Source organism: Podarcis pityusensis, assembly GCF_964106645.2.
Source record: "Podarcis pityusensis genome assembly, chromosome: 9".
Lineage (NCBI taxonomy): Eukaryota > Metazoa > Chordata > Lepidosauria > Squamata > Lacertidae > Podarcis > Podarcis pityusensis.
In genome coordinates, this window is record NC_138034.1 from 44,580,414 (window position 1) to 44,602,637 (window position 22,224).

At 39.9% G+C, this 22,224-nt stretch overlaps 1 long non-coding RNA gene across 4 annotated transcripts; it reads left to right on the forward strand.

The window, feature by feature from the left end:
* Nucleotides 1–6,451: 6,451 nt before the first annotated feature.
* On the forward strand, nucleotides 6,452–20,631 carry LOC308485888. 4 transcript variants are annotated; one of them, XR_013990808.1, is made up of 6 exons: nucleotides 6,452–6,533; nucleotides 11,010–11,135; nucleotides 13,461–13,541; nucleotides 15,418–15,501; nucleotides 19,309–19,362; nucleotides 20,499–20,631. It is a non-coding gene; the product is annotated as an uncharacterized lncRNA (long non-coding RNA). The 4 variants fall into 4 exon arrangements; XR_013990809.1 differs by having other exon boundaries at nucleotides 6,482–6,589; XR_013990810.1 differs by lacking the exon at nucleotides 19,309–19,362 and having other exon boundaries at nucleotides 6,482–6,589.
* The last annotated feature ends 1,593 nt before the right edge of the window (nucleotides 20,632–22,224 follow it).

The window sequence follows — 22,224 nt, forward strand, 5'->3', positions numbered from 1 at the left end:
TCTTCTGTCAACATTTCTCTTAGTTTTAAATATACTGGTACAAAGGCAGCAACAACAAAAAAGCAGGGGGGCCACAACTCCCCCCCCTTCTCCTGCCTCCAAAGGGGGGTTTTGTTCTTTACCGATGGAAATTTAATCTTTTACAAAAGGCTTTCCAGGACTCCAGCTTGCAACTTCATTGCCTCAGTCTATTTACAAAAAGGGGAGGCGGACTTCCTGTTTTGAACCTCCCCACTTCGATACCAAATTATACTTTTAAAAATCCAATTCTCCCGTTTCAGCTCTACTCACGGGTAATTACTTTAAAGTCAAATTGTCCACAGGAAAAAGTCAGCGCTCTCTGGCAATGGCTGTGCGGCTTCACTCCGTGGAAGAAGCAGACGATTCGAAGCACTGCGCCACTCACCCCACGTCGCTCTAGAGCCCCGAAAACGGGTTTCCCCGTGAGTAGGGGAGGCGCAGAAGGTGCCCGCCGAATCCCACGTTCACAGGCTTCTCCTGCCTGTGATTTTTACGGGTCTCCGCCTTCGCCGTGGCGGCCAGACCCAATTTCCCACGGGGCAAATTCCTCCCGGTCAGAGGAATTCCGCCATTGCCGATGGCGCCAACCCGGAAGTCTCACCTCTCTCTTTTTTTTTCCATGTTCCCTGCCTCTAATAGCCATGAACTCTTTCGACAGGATTTATTGTGTTTATCTGGTCTGTGTTTGCCTGAAAGCATTAAAAAGTCAGAGTGCCAAGCTAGTGAGGTAACTCAGAACTGTATCAACATCTGCAACAGAGTTCACATCCATGTTTATCCCTTGATGACTGTAGTGTTAAATAGATGACCTGAGTATATGAAAAAATCATTGCCAATTAATAACCAGAGACATAGCTTGGGCATAACCCAAAGTCACTATAAACATAGTGTTTTCCTTGGAGGTAGTCCGCACACTAGTTGAGAGTATTTAAGAAACCAAGAGATAAAATGTATAAATTACCCCTATAGCTACTACTCAATTGTGCAGGGACATCTTTGTTTATGTTACAGATAGGTAGCCGTGTTGGTCTGCCATAGTCAAAATAAAAAAAATCCTTCCAGTAGCACCTTTAAGACCAACTAAGTTAGTTCTTGGTATGAGCTTTCGTGTGCAAGCACACGAAAGCTCATACCAAGAACTAACTTAGTTGGTCTTAAAGGTGCTACTGGAAGGATTTTTTTTATCTTTGTTTATGTATCTGTAGATTTTTGTACTGTTGCATCATTGCTGGCTGCTAGCTCCATTCATTTTAGTGGGCCAATATAATTTCCTTCTGAAATGTGCCCTGTATATTTGGAATTGTATTCTGAAAATTCTTCTGGGAAACAGCCTGACCACAGTCTATCAAAATCAGATTCTTACCCTTAGCAGACGTTTGTTTGCAATGACAAAAGGCACTTCATTTCTTCAGCTGAAGTCTTTTTGAAAGAACTGTGCCTCTCAAGTTAAACAAGACAGGAGTCACAGTTTAAAATAGTGGCCAAAAGCTCAGAGACAGCCCTCGTCAGGATGACTCTGCACTCCTCCTTTAGATGGATGACAACCTAATTACAAATAAAGTGATTTATGTAATAGATAGTTAAATGTTAAATATTACAACCACTTCACAGCCATTTAAAGCCAAATTTATATGGCCTGACACATATTCATAAATGTTGAGTTTTATTCCTCACCTGTTGTGAGGAATAACAGCCACTCGTTAAACATTTTTGATTACTATGTAGCAAATGTTATTGGAAACTTTAAAACAATATGTCAGTGAAATATTGTGGGCAGGAACATCAGTGTTCAAACGTCAGAGAATGTAGTACTTGAAGACAATCTCAAGGTAAAATAAGCTCCAGTGTGAAATTCATTCTTCCAATGTTTTCATTTTTTTTTGTTTAGGTTTCTGGCTCAGGACTTAATCCACAGCTGAATATCTTGCATGTGGGACTTCTTAGAACATAGTGATCATGACTATGAACATGGAAACATACTCATATAGGCATGTTGCAGAGAGGTGACAGGATATTAGAATGGAAGTCTGCAATCACAACACCACACATCACCCTATGTACATTAATTTAACACCCCAGCTGTACTCCTGAAAGCATAAATTATCAAAAGAAAACAGTTTCTTAAATTCTAAACCACAAAATTATAAGCCATGGGAATTGTACCAGAAGGAGAGAGAGATGCTGCGGGAACAAATGCTACATTAATCTTTTGTAAATGTTATGGAAGAAGAGAAATGTTAATCTAGAATGCAGATTTTAGATGCATGCTTATGGGGAGAATAGCTTGTTATTCTCACACCTAATTGGGTTAATAAGGATGCATTGTTATTGTAATCCTGGAAAGGAAAGGAAATAAACTTATATTAAAGTAAGTTCCATTGATATCAATAAGGTGCCATTATAAGAAAATACGTGCAGGTTCAAAAATCCAGCCTATTAGAAGCACTTAATTTTTTAAAGAACACATCTCCAAAACAAAACAAAACAAAAAGCATCAACTCAAATCTTTCATGTTCTCAGAAGTTATTGTATTATTTTAATGCTTTATTGTGATATTTGCATTTCACGTTGGCACAACTTGGGGTGTTGTTAAAGGGTGCTCCATGGGAACCGAGTGCATATTTTGTGGTGGGCCTCAGATGTCCTGCACCCCCTTGTTAACTTTGTATATATGGCACTTGGGCACACCTCAAAGCATAATCAACCCTCTATGCTTATAAATTAGCATATTCTGATTTTGTACAAATTTGTGGCCTGAGTCCTTTGAATACCTCACAACGCTCAGCTCTGTAGTAATACTCATGCATAGATGGTTATGAGTAAACTGTGTGAATGGGCCTATCAGTCGGGTTTTGTACTAAATTGTCACCTGATTATAAAGTCCCAGCTGTGGCTCAAAAATGTTGATGTTCTTTTAATGGTGGCTGGAATAGACAATTGACCTGCGTAGGTGGAGGACCTAGGCTTCTCAGGTGGATGTGCAATAAGCGCTTGGAATTAAGAGGGAGAGAGAGAAGAGAATAGTTCTGGGGCAATTATCTCTAAAACACAGTGCTACCTTGCTTAAACTGCTTTTCGGGAAATGTCTGTTTTCTTCTACTTGTGTACTTTTCAGTACATAATAAGGTGGAGTAGCTGTGGCTCAGTGATAGATGATCTGTTTTGCCTGCAGATAATCCTAGCTTCAATCCCCAACTCCTAGGGTTGTGGGAGCTTCGGCCCCCACAATAAAATATTTGAGGGGGCCAGGCCCCCACAAAGATGATTGGCATTCCCATTCAAATGATGTGTGTGCACTGCATCATGTGATCGATTATGTGGGGATGGGCTTACCTGGGGCCCCACGATATTTCATTCAAGTTGGCACCCCTGCCTGCAGATAGGAATGGGAATGTCTCCCATCTCAAACCCTAGAGAACTTCTGCCACTCAGTGTAGACAATACTGAGCTAGATGGACCAATGGCCTGACTTGTTATAAGGCAGATTCCTGTGTTCCTATGTATGTCATTCTATTTCTATATGTGTCAATTAAAGTAAAATGTTATGAAGACATCATAAGTCTCCAGTTCATTCAAAGGAAGCTCATATTGCTTCTGCTAGATTTCTCACCACTCAGATTACAGGCACATAATGGTATTTTCCACATTTAAAATCAGAAACTTTTTTAAAAAGCTTGTATTTGGAATAAACAATACTCTTCGTTGCCATGAGTTTAAGATTGCTAAAATGTTTACTATTAATAACTGCTCACTTGGGGACTGCAAGTAATTTTATAAGCCATTACTGTGCAAATATTAAAAGTACAATATTGGCAATTGCAAATATGAACTCATCATTTTTTGTTTAGCAAAACATCACAAAATCATTAGAAAAATATTGCTGTTCCAAAGGATTGGCAGCTTTCTGCTGCTTGTGGTATGTTATTAGTCATGACAAAGCTATGAAACTTTTATTCCAATCCAAAATGTTGAGAAAAAGGTTTCCTGGTTAAGGATAATGTCCAACATTAGTTTCCAGATCCATACCTAGAGTAGACTGATTTAAATCAATGGATTTAAGAAATGCAAGCCCACTTCTCTCAGTGGTTCTACTCTAAGTATAACTAACATTGACTAGCACCATGATGTCTTCCGGGATTACATCCTAAATGCAGTAGTATTTTTTTAGCTGAATTAAAATCAGAAGCATGTCTCATACTTATGCTCTCATAACAATGGGGAGCCGGGTGGTATGATTTAATGATGAAAACAAAACTACCATTAACATAATGTCATTATACCAAACAATGGTGTGACCATACTTAGAATATTTGTAGAATTCTGGTCTCTGCCCCTTGAAAAGCATGTTGTAGAATCAGAAAAGATTCAGAAAAAGACAACCAAGTTGATCAAGGGGCTGGGTGCAACTTTCCTTTGAGAAAATGTTTTAAAGTGTGGGGCTTTTAGTTTACAGGGGGAAGACAAGCAACAAGGAGCAAAACAGAGGTGTATAAGATTATGCATGGTACAGACAATTGGATAGGGAGAACTTTTTCCTCATTGTTTTATAATACTAGAAGTTTTGTTGTTGTTGTTTAGTCATTTAGTCGTGTCCGACTCTTCGTGACCCCATGGACCAAAGCACGCCAGGCACTTCTGTCTTCCACTGCCTCCTGCAGTTTAGTCAAACTCATGCTGGTAGCTTCGAGAACACTATCGAACCAAATACTAGAAGTAGCAGGTATCTTTTATCATGCTTCTATCACCGAGAATAAAGTTGGGGGATTTCAAGTTGTTCAAAATGGTTTCGCCAGCTTCATCCACCAAATGGGCTGGCAGTTCCCTAACCCCCATCTATCCACAATGATAAAGATGTGATACTGTCATCATGTAGCACTGATTGGCAAGCCATCATCCTACAGTGGAAAAAAAAGGCTTCATGCTTTACATTTCCTCTAGGATATTCATGAGCAGTACTAAAGTATAATTGATGTTAATTCTACAAGCCATGTTACTTCAGTGGAAAAAGGCTGTTATCTGAACTAATAGGCAGAGCATAAGGTCTAAATGGATGGGGAAATCCCATGACAAGAATTTCAAGAGAGATAGATGCATTTATTGGCGATGTGTTTACCTGGGAGAGCTGCTTCCAGTTCATATTGGAGAGACTTCCTGACAGGCATTATATTAACAAGTACAATCTGAAGCCAGGAATCCTGGAAGGTTTTCCAGTGTTAAATGTAGACAGTGGGCATTATAAATGTACTTAGCATTGCTTTAGTGACCTTTTAGCTTTTGGGAAGGGAGAACTGTGGTTTGAAAAGGGTGGTGATTGTTAGATAAGGCTGTTTTACTGAATGCTCTGTTCCCGGCCATTTACACAGATCCGTGCATTCAATGGTGACATAATGTACAGCTAAAGCCAGAGCTAAGCTTCTTATATAAAGAGGAACAATCTGCATGTCTGCCACAAAAGCCCCCCAGTTTCTTGGCTCTCAGCTTGCCCTAAATGGATGGTGTGATTTCTCCTTAATGTTTAAATTAGTTCTGTTAAGAAAAGTAATTCATGAAACTACCCTGGTTGCTATATCTTTTCTTCTCTTCTGCTTCTTCTCTTTCTTCTTCTTAACAAATTGCTCCAGGCTGTTAGGCAATGCTGAACTAGATCCCTCCCCCCAGAAAAATAATCGGAAACCAATGGAGAATAAGAATATCGCATGAGAGAATGAGATCTGCTTTGAAACTTGGAACCAGCCAATAACAGAAGGAGTGCCTGTTCCTGCCAAACCTTGCTGGGAGCAGCTGTTGAAGCTCTGTTGCAGCCATGGCAGGGCTGGGAATGCCCCCTGCCCCGGCTTTGGTATGGTGGAAGGAGGTGTTTCTGCCAAGGTACATTTCTTCAGCACTTTGCAATCTCCCAGGTGCCCTGTGTTTTGTGTGCTGAAAAAACTCAATAAGCAGAGTTACAGTATGTCTTCTGTAGGCTTTAATTGATGTGTGGGCACCCAGGAATGTTGTGGAGTGCAGACCACAGGTGAAATAATTTGTAGAATGAAATAAAGGATACACATAAGCACCCCTTGGCCACCTCAAATGTATGGTGATATTGACCAAAAAAATGCATCTGACCTATGAGAATTTCACCATTTTCCCCCTCTCAGCTTTTATAATTTTCAAATTCATTTTTTTCCTCATTCAATGAGTGAAAGGCAGAACAGGTTTTCAGCACAGCACTAATTCTACCCAACTTAAAGAAAACCAGTTAGACTAATTTTTTAAGAGGTTCATTAGAAAGCAGAGTCCATAGAAGGCAGCTGTCCTACCACTATCTATATTTCACTACAGTTTTCAGATACAGAAGAACATGTGCACTGGGCACCCATAACCTGGGGTCCAAGTCTGCTTCCATGGTGTGACGTAATAATTGGTCAAAAGAATGGCCAGGGCCCCACGGGAACTGACTCTGAGCAATAGAATATTGCCTGAACCTTCCGTAATGTCAAGTGTCCTCCACCAGGCTCAGAGGCTGATTGGTAAACAATTTCATATGGAAAATCCTTTGGATGGTTGAGAGTTTGTTAAAAACAAGGCAAGACAAAATGTGGTTTTATAAAGTTTCAGGGGTCACCTTGCAAAGTGAGATGGTGACTTGCACCGTACTCCGTAGGAGTTATTGTACAGAGGCAAAAAATGAAAAGGAGAGAAAGTTCATCTCTGACCTTCTGCTTTCCTTTTAGATACATAAAAATAGATAGATACAGTACTTGCATACATGGTATTTATATACTGGTAAGTTTAGTGGGCTACAGAAATGGATGGCGGAGGAAGCATATAAAGGGTAGGGTGAAAGCTAGTGTTCTTAGTCTGAAATTAAATATTTATCATTGGACTGCACTTTAGTCCAAAGAATCTGAAAATAAATTCATGTCACAAGCCAATTCAAACATTTTTTTGAGAATGGCTGGAAACTGGATTTCTTACATTCCGTATTGGAGTTGCACTATATACAGTCATACCTCTACTTACGTATCCTTCTGGATATGGAATCTTCGGGTTACAGCCACGGCAAATCCAGGAGTAAATCCAGACCCCCGGAACAAATTAAGTTTGTATCCGGAGGGTCCACTGCAGTTGGTAATGTGAATTCTCACAGGTGTTCAGCTTGTAGGACACACAAGGTTAGGGCCACTATAGGAAGAATGATTCTTTATAAGCAGGCATCCTGGAAACCTGTGGAGTACAGAGTCCTTTAGCAATTTCCAGTATTCCTAGGCCCTTTTCTGTTCCTTTTAGGAATCACTTCCAGCTTCACGTGACTTTCTTTCCTTGGAAGAACTTGGTGGGGTTGGGGACTGGATCGGACCAGCAGGCAAATTCATTATCTCCCCCATCTTTAATGGGACAAGCAGCACACCACAGTGGTATAAGGTGACCTGATGCCTGCAGGGCTCTTGCAAAACACTGCACACCACAGCTCTTTGAAGGGGCTTCCCATGACCCAACAATCAACTGGTTGTTGGGTTTATAGAAGCCCCTTTCAAAGTGCTGCCTTCCTCAGTGCTTTGCACAGGATGATCAGCAGTGTCTGCACAGCCCTTTCAGCTGAGTGACGTTTTTACCTGCCACACACCTGGCATCATATAATATGGCATCAGCAGTAGCACAGGGCATGACAGTGCCTGGCTGAACTATGGAATTCCTCCCCACAGGAAGAAGTGGTGGTAACTAACTTGAATATTTCAAAAGAGAGAGAATTTGTGTTTTCAGTTATTATTAGTTAAGGCTATTGGTGGCTACTAGTCACGTTGGCTATGCTCCCTCCCCATGACTGGAGGCAATATGCTTCCGAATACCAGTTGCTGGAAATTGCAGGAGCAATTGTGCTCATGTCCTGCTTCCCATAGGCTTCTGGTTAGAAACAGGATTCAGGACTTGATGAGTCTTGGCCTGATCCAGCAAGCTTTTCTCTTCTACCTGTTATGAGATAGAGGATAAAAGCTTCTCTCTATCCACTTTCTTCACACCACACACCATCTTATACATCCCCTCTTACCGCATTTCTTTTCTAAACTTAAACGTTCCTTAAGAGTTGCTTCAATCCCTTGATGATTATTGATTGCCTTTTCTGAACCTATTTGAGTTCTACAATATTTTTTTTGAGTTGACCTCAACTATGCACAGTACTCCATGATACACTTACAAAATAATTTACATTAAAAAGTTTGTTCTAAACAGAATGTGCTGCAAAGAGTGATTTACAAAGATTTGCCCCTAACCATTAGCTTCTTGTAGCACTGGGCAAGAAGCGTTGGGCATTTAGAGGCTAGCTCTAATATGAAGCTTGGGGAAATACCTTCATTCACTGCCGAGCAAAAATGTTTTGGAGAACATTTATAAATGTTTTGTATTTGGAGAACATTTATAAATGTATCTTTTAGCCTTTTCATATTGGACAAATCTACCTCTTTGTTGTTCTTATTTAAAATTCTTTTAGTGGACCCTAAAGTTTTGTGTGCTTCCAGTTTAACCTTTGTGGCCCATCCTATACTATTTATCAAATTATATTTTTTCCTCTTTCACCATTGTCCTATCTATCATACTTGGAGTGCACGCCCTCTGAGCAAGCACTGGGTCATTTCTGTGTTCTCTACAATGCTGAGCACACAGTTGGCATTATAAGAATGTCAAATACTAGCAGTGGTCATAATAATGTCAAGTAGCGTAAGTATATTCCTGTTCTATTTTTGTTCCTTGACTGACAGACAGCCACAATCTCATACAGTTATGAACACTGAAGTACCCTCGAAAGCTGTGGGGTTTAAGTGGATATAATTTCTCTGTGTTGTGGCCTATGGCTGTATACACACCACACATTTAAAGCATCCCCTCAAAAAAGAATCCTGAGAACTGTAGTTTATTAAAGGTGTAGGGAAATGTTGCTTTGTGTGTAGTAAACTAGAGTTCCCATTATTCCTTTGGGGGGGGAGGGTGTGCCTTAAATGTGCTTTATGGTGAGTATGCAGCCTGTGTCTTTTGTAGACACAGAATTTCTGCATATAACATTTTTTTCAGTTAATTATCTCAATGAGTGATAGAAAAGCCTTCAAGGTATATGTATTTAGAATTATTAATTCTTAGTTAATTGGTTGTGAAAATGATAGTAATGCTTGTTAGATGTCATTTTCAGGATACACATTTCTTCTTGTTGTTGTTGTTTGCTCTAAAGCTGCAATCCTGCACACAGTGCACACTTACTTGGAAGGAAGCCCTGTGGAACTCAGTAGGATTTACTTCTGGGTAAACATGCACAGACTCAGGCCCTACAGCTTTCATATCTTTATATTAGGATGAAAAATAGCAAAATAATTCCACAAAAGCAAAACTTATAGAGGAATGTTGACTTTCTAGTTAATAAAAGATTATTTAGAAGCCTGGTCCAAGATCCTTACTGCAGAATACCTGCCGATTTCATTGCCATGCAAGGTCAGTAAGTCAAATACAGTGGCTGTATTTTAAAAAGGTTGAATAGCTTTATGATCATTGAGACCATTTATAGCTGTGAAAGCTCAAATACAGTTAAATGTGACAAGGTCTCAGGCCGTAGGGCAAAAGTATATTGTAAGGCTTTAAAAAGATTTTTGCCCTAGATAGGAGGAGGCATTTTATATATATATATTAGAAAGGAATTGTAAATATATTTTCACTAGAGTTTTCTTTTCTTTTTCCAAGAAAAAGATAAAGAAACATAATATAGCATAAATGTGGATGCTAACAAAAAATAATAATAATTAGAGCAAATGTATTACGTAAACAGGAAACAAAATCTGTGGCACACTGGTTATATCCAAGGTGCCTACCAGTCTATGCTGGCTGTGACCCTAAGGATCATCTAGTCCAACCCCCTGCAATGAAGGAATATGCAGCTGTCCCATCTGGGGTTTAAATCTGCAACCTTGGTGTTATTAGCATCATGCTCTAACCAGGGACACTTAAATAACAACCATCCTCTTCCAACTCTATGATTCTACAACAAAGTCATTGTCATACATATAAATAAAGGAACTTATGGACTAATGATACATAAGGCATAGACCCATTTGATAGAACCAGTCACCTTTTGGCATCAGCAGTTGGCAATTTAGGGTTGTGTCCAATGAAGTTGTTGTGCTTGTCCACTTAAACAATGGAACTTCTCTTTCTTTTCCTTTCCTTGCATGCCCGTGTACAGGCACATACACTCAGATCCTGGGAGGCGGGTGTCCTCAACCCTACCAAATAGATGGAGGCTGGGGCAAGAAGCGAAGGAATGGAAGTTCTGTTGCAAGAACAGAAGTCATTCTGCAAGCACATTGACTTCACTTGAAACAACCTCCAGTGTTTGCTACGAACAAACACCAGGGCTAATTCCTGGTATTTATGGATTGTGGAGAACATTTCCTATGACAACAGTTTCCAGAAGCATGTGCAGCTTTGTTGCACAGCAAGTCTATCTTTGCAGGGAGTCCAGCTAAGGTGCCTTAGGAATCATTGTAAATATTGCTCTGCCAACAAAGTGGATCTCCATTTGCAAGATGGTACCTACGCTACAGAGGAGCCCCCAAAATGCTTGATGAAATTCCACCTGTGGCAGGGTCCAAAAAGGAGCATGTGGGGGAAGATCTTGGACCCAAGAAATCCCAAGCGCCCTTGTTTTTCCCAACATTACCCTCAAAAGGGCTGAAAACTATGCCCGCCCTGGAGTTGAGATAGTTAATTCCTCTTCTATTGGTGTCAATGGGAAGTTGGTTTTTTTTAATTTGATGGAAGAAAATAAAGAAAAAAAGCCCAATTTACCACCATGCTTGCAGAAAACTAGAAGGGCATAAATGTTGGCAGTAGCTCCACCATGGACCCCCCTCCTACACAATTCATAGTATTGTTTTTTTGTTGCAGCAATAAAAAATAAAAAAGTCTTGCTGCATCTTAAAAACTAACACATTCATTACGGCATATTTTTTTGTGAATTACAGCAATCATCAGATGCATAATATGGATTCCTGCACTGCTCCATTGAAAGCAAGCTTGAACAACTTATGACCCACCAAGCTAAATGAAAGACCACCATCCATCTACAAGTGTGGCCCACCAGAGGCTCAGTAAGACTCTCTCTGTTTATTTATCCATGCCTGGGATTGAATAGAAAAATACTGTTCTATTTCCACTTTCTCCTTATCTATGATCCAATGCATCTTCCTCCTAGCTGCTCCCAGTAGTGACAGACAGCATCTATTGTCCTTTGGGACACTAAAGGAATTCTGGTATAATATCACTTAAATATAAACTGGCCATTTCCTCATTTTAGTTCGGTAAAAATGGGAAAGCAGCAATGCAGCACCATAAACATTGATAATTCTCTAGTTTGACAGATATTGCTGCAGGGATCTATACTTGATCCTGTTTTCTTTATGGTGTTTAATGATCAGGAAGAAATGTTACAAAGCAAGCTAATTAAATTTAAGGATGCTACTTGGGTTGAATGGACTTGTTTACAGTGAGGAGGTCACAGAATTCAGGTGTGAGCTTTGCCAATGCAAGGACAAGCACCATGTTGTGTGCTAGGACATCGTAAGATGTTTATGGACGCATCGAATGTGCATTTATGTGTTTCTATGTAACAGTAGTAGTCTCCAATCCAATGTATGGGCATCATATGATGGGAAATAGGATTATCAATGATGGGAAAAGAGAGTATAAATGCCGCATGACAGGGGTAGACAATGTGGTACCAGTCAGATCTCATGGCCTACATCTCCCATCATTCCTGACCATGCTGGCTGGTTCTGATGGGAGTTGTAGTCCACACCATTTGGATGGAACCACATCTTTATGTGGTCTACCCCTGCTTTATATAAATTTCCTGGAAAAAGTTCAATTTCATATGGAGGTAATGAAATTGCTGTATCACCAAAAGGCTGTGACTCAATGATTTTATAACATTTTCTGGGGGATCTGCATGTATATGGTGATATACCCAGAGTTTCCTAAACTTGGGTCTCCACCTGTTTTTGAACTACAATTCTCACCATCCCTGACCACTGGTCCTGCTAGCGAGGGATGATGGGAGTTGTGTTAGTTTCTGTTTCCTCACTGTACAGCTGCTTGCAATCACAGGACTGTGTTTACATTCCAGAGTCCAGATACAGTTGGAGTCTCACGGGAAAGGGAGACGGGATGTGACGTTACTGGTTTCCTGTTTCCTTTGTTCCTTTGCTCCTTTGTGTTCAGTTGCTCTCTGCTCTCATAGAGAGAAGATGGATATTTCTTTGCTCTTTGCATAGCTTAGTAATAAAGCATGGTGTGTAGCCCATACCTATCTCATCCTTCCTCTGTGGTGTTGTTTTAATGCTCTGCTGGGAGGGCTCGGAGGAAGATGAGCCTTATCAGCTCGGACGAACGGATCTGAAATCCCAGTAAGTTGTAGTCCAAAAAGAGCTGGAGACCCAAGTTAGGAAATCCAAGTTTGGATTTCCCAATTTTGAGAAATCCATTTTGATACCCTTACACCAGATTGCATGGCAAGGCCCCAAACCAGCCCCTTGTTAGAATAAAATTCACACTGACACAGAATTTTGGTTTAAGGTTATTGGGCAAAATTTTAGGCCACAACTTTATTGATTACAGAAATGTGAACGGTATTGGCTTAGGCATTGGCAAAGCACTATATCAGACTCCTGCCCCCTTTGCAGGAAGTCAGTAAGGGTAAACCACCCAAAGAGGAAGCCACATCGGAGGAACTCGCCTGTAGCTCTCCTCGGTGTCCCCAGAGGCCTGGCATGGCCCTAGCCCCTCAAGTGGACTTCAGACAGGATCCAGGCCCTGGATTCCTTTAATGGAATACCCTTGGTCAATGGAGGGGCAGGCAATGGCTGATCTCCCCTCCCCCACAAATCAATGAGCCGGTGCCTAACCGCCAAACCTTACAAAGTTGTGACGATTGCTAAGAGGTAGGCAAAAACTAAGTGGCCAGTGCCAATCTGCCAAAAGGAAAAATTCCTACCTGGCCCACATCCCAACACAGGTGACCAACCAAAGTCCAAAGCAAGGCCAGAGGACATCTAAAATAAAGAGCGGGTAGGTGGGTGTTTGGCAGCGCAAAGCAGGTGCCTGGCACGCGTCAGGCTGCCACTTTTTAATCCCTCCATGATCACCCCACACAAAAGTGATTGTCCAAGATTGTGGTGCCACCCTGGCATGACAGCATTACTCTGCCCACGCCAGGGGAGGAGGAACCAGCCTGAGGGTCTGCCCACAACCAGGACCATCCTTAAAGATGATCCCACTTATCCTGCTACAAAGATTTCTGTAGAATGGATCCACCCTGAAGGAAATGAAAAAAAAAAATTATTTGAGAAATAAGTTTTAACTCTCTTCTATTTACTGTACAATAATGAATAACTCTTTTCCATGTTGCTTCCTCTCAGAAATGAATCTTCATGTTAGTAGACTTAGCCGCAGAGGCAGCAGGAGATGGATGTTGATTCTGTGTAAATGTTTCACAATGGGTTAGTATGAATGAAAAGACATATAGAGTGACTGCCAGCAGTGTATGTCTCTGAGAGACAAGGGAAACAGGGCTGCAAATGCCAATAAGGTTTTAGTATTAACCTAGCAGCTTCTCTGTGTTAGACCCTTAAGTGTCAGTTTATGTAGGTCATTCTGTAATTGTCAAAATGTCTTTAGGATGGGGTATAGGCTATTGCTGCCTCTCCTATGCTGGCCTGGCACCCCTACGACACCCTCTCTGACTACACTGATTTCTGTAACTTTGTACAACTAGCAAGAATGACAAGCATTGCAATGTCAACTTACATCCTATGTTTGGCCAGCAGTAAGTTGCATGACATTAGTGCATCCTTGCTGCACACAATACTGATCACCATTTTGCTGGCCCTGCTATTGTTCTAGATTGGAACTTTAAACGGTATATAAAATGGGCAGGACCCTCTAGGTGCTGAGCAGGACCCTCCAGGTGCTGCCATTGCTGGTTAGGGCTGATGGGAGCCAGAGACAAATAACAGCTATAGGATTGCAGGCTCCCAAGCCCAGGTATTGGTTTTGATTTCAAATGGTATAAATACATTGCTGATATCTTTATCTTCAGTTGCTTGGGCTGTGGCTTCCAAGTTAAATCTCCTCAATATATTGCCTAGAAATCTACTGCTGTGCCTACAAATTATTTTAAGATATACCCTTGATTTGGTTCCAGCTGTGCATGGGTAATGGAGAACAGCTTCAGTATTAACAAAAAGACCTAACAGACCAGATGGAAAGTGACTTTGTTGATCAGTGTTCATAGCAGAATTGTAATATGCATACATGAGTAAGCTTAGATGAGCCAAGATAAGAACACTCCCAAGGTCTTTGCCATTTTTTTATTTCTATTTTTATAAAGTTGTTTATCAGATATGTTAAGTATTTAGGTTTGATTTGCATTTCTATTTTCATTTCCCATTGGAAGGGACTCTTTTCTTCTGGTTTGATTTTCCTTTCTTTTTAAATCAACAGCATTTAACATTTATTCCATCTCTTAGTGTTTGTGGCTTCCTTTTCTTGAGGCAATTGTCAGATGCTGGAAAGTCAGACAAAATGAAAAGTAATCATTTGCGAACTGAAGTTGGGTGTTACTTAGTGTGTCAGCCGGGGATGGAGGAGAAATTTGGTTCTATTCTCATGCTAGTATGCGTATGCACTTCCTGAAACAATAAGTGAAATGAAATACAACTATCCCTCATAATGTACATATCTCTGAATTTCTCAGTGCAATTCTCCAACCAACAAAAGTGTACAAAGATATAGATAGATGGTACAGACAGATAGATAGATAGATAGATAGATAGATATAGATGATGATGATAGATAGATAGATAGATAGATGATAGATAGATAGATAGATAGATAGATAGATAGATAGGTAAAGGGTACATTAAAATGCACCATTTATTTATTGATTTGTTCATAGGATTTCTCACTGCCTTCACTATAAGGTCTGTGGATGGGTTACAGCAGTGTAAACATATTAGCATAAATATCATGTAACAATCCAGTGGTGGAAGTTTCTTTCAAAATGCTTACAAAATGCCATATTAGGCAAAATAGCAAACAAAAATGTGGTTGCTCTTGTAATGAGGAGGACTCCAGCAAAACTGGGGCGCAACCTAACATTTCCTCCACATGCAAAACAGAATTTATGACATGGGGCCTTCCCATCTCACCCTTACCTCTGTATCTCCCTGAGCACTCCTAAAATATGTTATTGTGTGTTGGGAATACAGTGGGATATGATCAGCTGGTGTCCCTTACAACTGGAAGACAGGAAGACAATAGGTGGAGCCAGAGCCAATGTGAAGCTGAGCCTACTAATTCTAGTTTTGTTCCTAGCCAATTCCCTGATGAGTTCTACAAGAGCAACACTGAGATGAAGAAGGAAGAAACTGATAGTCAAAGCCACCCTCTGGACTCATTGTAAGTAAGAAAGTAGGAAGGTGGGACCCGCTGGTGAGAGACAGATGTTGGTGGGGCTCTGACCATCCTCCACAGGAGCAGGGGGACTGTAGTGTAGACAGAAGAAGAGTTGCTAAAAACCACTTCTTTCCCTTACGTGTGTTGTGCAGCAACCTAAGAGCCAAGTCATCCTACTGACAATGTACTGTTGTGAGACTCTGGAAAACAGCCACAAAAAAGACATGTTTCCAGAACAGTTCAGCATCTGCACTCTCACACCATCACTTTCTTATCACAAGGGATTTTGTGAGAGGAGAAGAGAGGAAAATACAAGAAGCAGCTAAAGAAATTGCTTAAAGAAAGAATCTGCTTATTCGATATGATTTTCGGGATACATTACAGTAAGCAAAGACTGTGTGGTTGCATAGTCTTCATTCATTCATTCCCTCCATTCTGTGAATGCTTAAGCAGGCATGTTGACCTTTGCATGAGTAAAGTTAAGCCTCCATGCAATCATTCTGGAAACTAAGAGCTAATTAGCAGTTTCTTCGTGCAACAAAAGTTCGTTCAGTTTGTTATTTTTATTTTTTTTAGACGAGCACTGTTAGCTGTCAAAATCAACTAGGTTATTAGCATTGGAATCAGAAACACTTGTGATAAGAAAGAAAGATGGTAAATTAAACATTCATATTTTATCTCAGTTTCTGAAATATATGTTCTTAAGTCTACTTTGAAGTACGTGATTAAATTCTCTGAAGCCTTTTTATCTCCTCTTGATTGCTAAAATTCCTATCAGTGCCAAAATGCATAGCTGGTACTATATATAATCAAACTTGTTTCTTTATCTTCAAAAGTAAGATCTAACTTGTTATGAATAAACATAAACAGTGTGCCTGTTTCTCGTTCATTAAATATAAGTTTTAATATAAAAAGGGGGCATGCTCAGCAATGGCAGATGGTTTTGCACCCAGTCTTCCAAAGTAGACTGGGATGCCTCTGGTCCAGTTTCTGGATATCACAGGTCTTTTGTGGATGGACTGGTGCCCACATTATAGCATTCATTCATGCATGTTCAAGCAGCTGACAGGGGTGTATTTTGTTCTCCCCCTTCCTATTTTACCATCACAACAATCCTATAAAGTAGGTCAGTTTTCATAGAGTTTTTTTTAAAAAAAGAAACTTATGTACAGCTCCTGTTGTAGCACTATTAAATTTGGTTTCATTCTTGATTTCTTAATAATTTTATTATTAGAATAGAATTTATATAGCCACTATTTCTGTAGTTACATAGCATAGGGATGGGGTGGCAATGTTGTTGGGGTTACAGGTAGGTAGATGTGTTGGTCTGCCATAGTCGAAACAAAATTTAAAAAAATCCTTCCAGTAGCACCTTAGAGACCAACTAAGTTTGTTATTGGTATGAGCTTTCGTGTGCATGCACACTTCTTCAGATTGGGCTCCGATATTTTGGGTGGGGAACAGACTTTTGTCTCTTGTGGCAAAATTTGTAGGTCTTCACTGATTGTGCCTAGTCAGATAATTTACAAAGGTTCCTAGATCGGAACCACATTTTCCTCACAACAATAGTGTTTTGGGATAAAGGCAGACAGCCAATAATATGGGGAGCACACCAGCCCAGTGGCATTTCCCTGTCTCTATGTGTGAATAACTGTCAGCCTGAAGTGTCTGAAAATGGGCAGAGAAATTGAAATCTGGGTAGGGGAGGAAGATATAACCCAATACAAAAAAAAAGGAAATTGAAAAATAAAGTAACAGTAATAACAAAGCATAATAATTTACAATTACTGGCCTATAAATGTAATTTACAGAGTTGCCATGAGATAGTATTTGGAAGAGTCTGCCAAAAGAATGGCAATTTGCATGTAATTGCCGATAATGTGTCTCCTTTTCCTTTACTGAGTTTTTTTGTATTTCACATGTTACTGGGATTCAATTTGCCTTCTGTTTGCTTTGCTTGTCTTATATAATACTGTGTTGCTCAGATATGAAAATGGAATTTTCATACTCATGTCATCTGCTCTAAGGCATCAATGTAAGAACAAGCCTATACTCTGGTTTCTCAGTGTACAGTAAAAACCCAAATGAAATAAAGAATGAGACAATTAGTTTACATGCAAAATCTTGTATTTTCAGCTTGGTTTGAAAGTGTATCCCAATACGAATATTTTGATATGAAACAGAGGATAGGAACTATGACTGGGTAGTAATACATGTATTGCTGATGAAGTAGTTTTACATGGTTATTTTACATGGTAATTTTTGTATTCATGCAATGTCCTGTATTCAGATGCTTACTGAGGTGGCGTAGGAAAACAGGTTCCAAGGCCAGCAGCAATATAAGCCGTTATTCACAATCCTAACAAAGTTGAGGAGGGCTCCCCAAAATATTATGTACACAAGCACCCTTGGAAAGAGGGACCCAGTTTCCAAGTTAATCTCTGTCAGCCCTCTTTGTCAAGTTTCCTTCTAAAGCAAAACACTGACAATATATTTCAGTAACTGGTGGTGAGGAAACACTACAGCTTGGGTACTAATTTCCATGTACAGAATTCCACTAACACAAAGGGTCTTTCTTACCGCTCCCTTTCTGCCACCTTTCTCACTACCCTACCAAATGTGGTGTTGAGGGTTGGGGGTACCCTCTGTGACAGGGAGGGATGTGCTCAGTGAGAAGTGCAAATCAACAAAACAACACCGGGGGGTGGGGTGGGACCACCACTCTTGTGCTCACATAGCAAACCTGTTATCATGTAAATACCTTATTTGAGTTAATTCATTCCCTAATTAAAAACAACAACAACTTTTTTATATGTTATGCAACATTCCTTGGTCAGCAATGTCACTGAAGTCATATGGTCATATAGTCCTTTAAAAATAAATAAAGGTGTAGACACTTGTGATTGTGTGCAGACACAACCAACAGTCTAGTAGTGTACAGATTAACTGCTGTCCCTGTACAATGTATGAATACACATCCTGGGTAAGCAATGTTCAAATACCCAACTTCTCAAATAAATATCTGAGTGCCATGTATGACCATTCTAAACAGCAAACAAACAAAAGTATGTGGATATGAGCAGCTTGAACAGGTCCAACCACACACTGTCCTTTTAAGATGTTGATAACTGCCTCTGAATGAGAAGATTTATCACTGATGTGGGCACTGAGCTATATAAAACTCTAGTGAGTAAAATATAACGCTTAGCTCTTTCATCAAGGTCTCACCTTTACTTAATGTTCTTTTTTCTTAGTCTATGGGGTGGTGGATAGGGTGGGACAGAATCCTGGACCCGTAGAATTTTATGATGATTAAATATTACTTTCATAATGGTAGGTGACTCCATCTATTAATTCTTTAATCTATCATTTTTTTGTACACTCAGTAAGAAAGCAACATAACTCAAAGACAGAGCTATGTGTGTGGTAAAAGTAATATATGGCCCTTCATTTCAGGTGGTATATATAACATATTCTATGGCACTGTAATGGAATGTATTTAATTTTCATTCATCTTCCTTGACATTTTAAGAGTTCTGAGGACACATGGTTTAAACACCTTTTCTGTACCCACAACTAGAGATTAGATTATGTAACCCATGTGACTCCATTGCCTATGACATTATCAGAAGCTTCTATGTATCCCTGACCCTTCCTCAAATGAGCTTCTGCACAGATGCTGATCAGACAATTGTGCAATAAGTCTTAAAACATAGAAAGATCCCTGTATTTATGTGTAGGCTTGCTCAAATAACTTTGTCTATATTTTGATAAAAGATGGCTAACGTAATTTCTATTCTTATGTCCAAGGAAGACTGCTGCAAATGAGAGCACGTGGTGGTAGGTGTGATGGATCTATTTCAGGTTTGTGCTAATATACATGTGTTCATTCATAAATCCATTCCATCCCATTTCCTCATTAAATATGCAATTTGAAATAGTTCTGGGCAAATGTGATTTGTAAATTTATTTTTAAAAGCATATTTGACAATAAAATATTTTTTGGGGGGGGAAAATGTATGTTTCAAATATATATACACATTGCTAAACATATTTTATCAAAAATGCATAGAATCATAGGATTGTAGAGTTAGAAGGGTCCCTGAGGTTCACTGAATCCAAAAACCCTGCAATGCAGAAATAAATTGGACAACAAATAGCTCATTTGGTTGAGCATGAGACTCTCAATCTCAGGGTCATGGGTTTGAGCCCCACATTGCAGAAAATATTTCTGCATTTCAGGAACTTGGTCTAGACGACCCTCAGGCCCTTCCAAATCTATACTTCTTTGATTTTATGAATGGGTGCACTGTTACTAATAGAATCCTTGCCAACTTCCTGGACCATGGACTATTAGTAGAGCAGACATCATGTTTTAATGCATTTTTGATCTGAGAACTGCATTGCAAATATTGTAGAAGTGTGAAATTCAAAGGAAAATTAAGTTCTGGTCTATGAAGTGCAGATCAGGCCAGTTCACACTAAAATTCACAGAAATTGAATTCCCCAAGCATCTCTAACTTATAATACTGGAATTGCTAGAGCAATAAGAAGCAATTGATTTCTATCAAGAGGTTCAGTGTCATATAGTGGCTAAAGTTGGGTTTTGATGTGGGAATTTAAGGCTAATTCTTAAGCCATGAAATTCACTGGTGGCGTTGAGCAAGTCAGGATGTCTCAATCTAATGTTCCTCTCAGGATTGTTGTGATGATAAAATGGGATAGCTCCTAAGACAATGGGACAAACCCAAATTGCAACATAAACAGAATGCTGCAATGAATGGGGCAGCCAACGTGGAATTGTGTTTAGCACGTTGGTGCCTGCATGTGTGAATCTGTCCACTACTGCTAGGCAACTATAGATGGAACAATGCACCTGAAATCTTTTGCAAACTTTGCAAGCTAGTGCTGGGCTGAAATCTATGCTTCAATTTCTCAAGCCTGGGGGGGGGGGGTATTCCCCAGTAAAAGCTACATCTGTTTTTCTGCTTTATTTACAGGGCATTTTAGGATGTCTTCAGAGGCAGGCTGAATTCAACTAGCATTGTCGAAGAACGCAAAGAGAGAGAGGAACGGAAATTTTCAATGTTTGCTTGTTTGCCCCATGTCCATAACATAAATTAATCCAGAGAATATGATGTATATTCACTGCTGTTGCTGTTTTCAGTCTGCAAATGAAGCTTAATTGATGCCCTTTTCCCATTTGCATTTCCTTTGCACTAAACAACCTTCCATTGAAATGAATGGTGTGAGATAACAACTATGTGATTAATTACGTAAAATTACACCACAGCAGACAGGAAGGTGAATAACATAACTTTGTTGGAAGTAGAACCACATCAGAAGAGAAACAGCACCGCAAAAAGTGTACAGTGAAGGCACCTGCCTAATATCAATGGAGAGGTAGTTTCAGAGAGCAAATGCTGCCACACTGAAAGACTGATTTCTCACAAGCGCAGAATGCACATTATGTGGCACTGAAAAATGCCATTTCCACGTATCTGAAGACTGTTCATAAACTTCAGCTAGTGCAGAATTCAGCAGCCTCGTTGCTCACTTGAGCAAGACAGTTTGAACATATTACACCAATCCTGGTTTGACTGCACCGGCTACCAATTAGTTTCTGGGCCCAATTCAAAGTGCTGGTTTTGACCTGTAAAGCCTTAAATGGCTCAGGACCGCAATACCTCAAGGACCGCCTCTTTCCATATGAACCTACCCGTGTGCCGCCGCCTCGAGAGGTCCAGAGGGTGGCAACATGAGAACAGGCCTTCTCTGCAGTGGCTCCCCATCTGTAGAATGCTCTCCCCAGGGAAGTTTGCCTGGCACCTTCATTATGCACCTTTAGGCGCCAGGCAAAAACATTCCTTTTTAAACAGGCCTTTGGTTGACCTGACATTCTATACCCTTTTAAAATGTGGCTCTTTTTGGGGGGGTGTTATTGGGTTATTGTTTTTATTTTTATTTTATATATTGTGATCTTTTCTGTGAACCACCCTGAGACCTCTGGGTATAGGGTGGAATATAAATTAAATAAATAAATAAATAATTAAATAATTAAATATCAAAAAAAGTCAAGCAGCTATGCATGGTGCAGGCAATCCTACAAGTAAACTGGTCCCAGCTATTGAGGGCTTTATATCCTAATAATAATACCTTGAATTTCTCTAGTAACATATCAGCAGACACTTCTAAACAGGAATTTAATATGCTAACAGAGTTTTTACTGCTGTCAGCAATCATGCAGCAGCATTGCAGAAATTGCAGTTTCCAGATAAAACATAAGGGAAGCCTTACACTAAGTACATTGCAATAACCCAGTCCTGAAGTCACAAATGCATAGATTTCTGTCCTGGGACAGAAATGGCTATCCTGAGTCAATAATGGCCACATGTTAGCTGAAGGTGATACAATGTACTCCTAGTCACAGAGGCTACCTTAATGTCATACATATGCCAGCTGTGGGGGGAAATGCAATTGTTCTTGGAGATGTTAAATGTTGATAGTAAAAAGAAGCAGGTCTAATACAAAATGCCATTAAAGAATAATCTGGTTTCCCTTCCTGGTAAGATTATGCAGGCAAAATAAGCATTTCAGAAGCTATGACTTGGATCAACAGAAATGATCCCCAACCCCGCAATAGCCAAATCCAGATGTCAGGTATGATAATATAACAGCAGTTGCCGTAAATGATCCAATATGTCAGATGCTACTGAAAGATGGGTG